This window comes from Trichechus manatus, unplaced genomic scaffold (assembly GCF_000243295.1).
Source record: "Trichechus manatus latirostris isolate Lorelei unplaced genomic scaffold, TriManLat1.0 scaffold00135, whole genome shotgun sequence".
NCBI lineage: Eukaryota > Metazoa > Chordata > Mammalia > Sirenia > Trichechidae > Trichechus > Trichechus manatus.
In genome coordinates this window covers 262,082-264,189 of record NW_004444071.1, presented here as the reverse complement: position 1 = coordinate 264,189, position 2,108 = coordinate 262,082, and positions in this window count along the sequence as shown.

Sequence of the window (2,108 nt, the reverse complement as noted above, 5' to 3'; positions counted from 1 at the left end):
CTGATGCCATATTCTTCTTCATCCAGACCAGTTTCTTGGATTATTTGCCCAGCATACAGATTGAATAAATATGGTGAAAGGATACAACTCTGACGTACACCTTTCTTGATTTTAAACTACGCAGTATTCTCTTGTTCTGTTCATACCACTGCCTCTTGGTCTATGTACAGATTCCTCATGAGCACAATTAAGTGTTCTGGAATTCCCACTCTTCACAATGTTATTCCTAATTTGTCATAATCCACACAGTCGAATGCTTTTGCATAATCAATAAAACAGAGGTAAACATCTTTTTGGTATTCTCTGCTTTCAGCCAAGATCCATTTTCATCAGTAATGATATCCCTTGTTCCACATCCTCTTCTAAATCTGACTTGAATTTCTGGCAGTTCCCCATTAATATACTTACAGCTGCAACCATTTTTGAATTATCTTCAGCATTATTTTACTTGCATATGAAGTTAATGATATTGTTTGATAATTTCCACATTCTTTTCTTTGTTATCACCTTCGGCACTGATGTGGATATCTTGCAGTCAGTTGGCCAGGTAGCTGTTGTTCAAATTTCTTGTTATAGAAGAGTGAGCACTTCCAGTGTTGTGTCTGTTTGTTGAAATGTCTTAATTGGCCCACCACCACCAAGCATTTACTGTCCATCTAATGTACATTTTACTTTTCTGTGTATTGTCTTTTCTCCTTACTATAATAATAGTTCCACAAGGAATGTATTTTTTATCAAAATTTTCAGGATTTTTTTTTCTAGACCCTAAAACATTACCTGGCAATAAATAGTTGCTAAAGGAATGAATTAGGAATGAGTGGAATCACAGATCAGAGAGGCACTATAGTATAGTGGTTAAAAACTCTGAAATTTAGAGTTAAAGATACTAGGATTTTATCCTGTCCATTTACTATTATGCTGCATTGAACAAATGTTTTAAACTTTCTATTACTCAGTTTCTTCATCATTATTATAGTGGAAATAATGTCTACCTCAGAGTAACTCCAAGAGTAATATTAAGATAACGTGTAAGTAACACCACATTTCCTAACAGTCAGTAGGTGGTTGCTATTAAATGTCAAAAATTACACGGAATTTTTGCTGAAAGTAGTGAAGAAGGAATAGTACATATGAACATAAAACATGCTAGGGATAAATGGGGGGAAAGCTGGAAGAGATTTTTTTTCTTAGATATCTAGTTGTTGTAACATGAATGCTACAAGAGGGTAGCTGTAAGGAACAGAAATTTGGTTTCTCTAAGTTGGCAACATAACTTCAAATTAGGATGTCAGCAGTGTCCACTCCCTACTTGTTACTTGTCCTGGGGGCTCCTTGGTTCTTGGCCATCTTCACATGACATCTGTCTTCCCCAATGTGTGCCCATGTCTGTCTGTGTCTGTTGTTGTTGTTAGTTGCCATCAAGTTTATTCTAACTCATAGTGACGCCACGTGTGCAGAGTAGAACTGTCCTATAGGGTTTTCAAGGCTGTGACTTTTTAGAAGAGGATTGCCATGCTTGTCTTCTGAGCTGACACTGGGTGGAGTTCAAATTGCTAACCTTTCTGCTATTAGTCTAGTGCTTCATTCTTTATGCCACCCAGGGACTATGTGTCTAATCTGATTTTTTTATAACTCAGAATGATTAGGTTTAGGACATACCATACATTGGTATGACCTCATTATTATAACAAAGAAAACCTTATTTCCAGACAGGATTACATCACAGGAATAGGGTTTAGAATTTTAAATTATATTTTTGGTAGATACAATTCAATTCTTAACATGCTCTTTAATGCTAGGAATAAAATCTGTGTGCTGTAGAGAGCTCACCACTTGACTTCCTCTTGCTTCTGAGAACTAACAGCATTTAGTAACTAACTTTTCTTAACTAAAGATTTGAATCTATGACAAAATTCTTCACCTTGGTCTGGAGTATTTGCAATACTTCTATGCATATGTTTTAACTTCTACCTTTGCCTCTCCAATATATTATGGACCAAAACCAATCCCGTTGCCATCGAGTTGATTCTGACTCAGAGCAACCCTACAGGGCAGAGTAGAACTGTCCCATAGGGTTTCCAAAGACAGTGTCTTAGTTACCTAGTGCC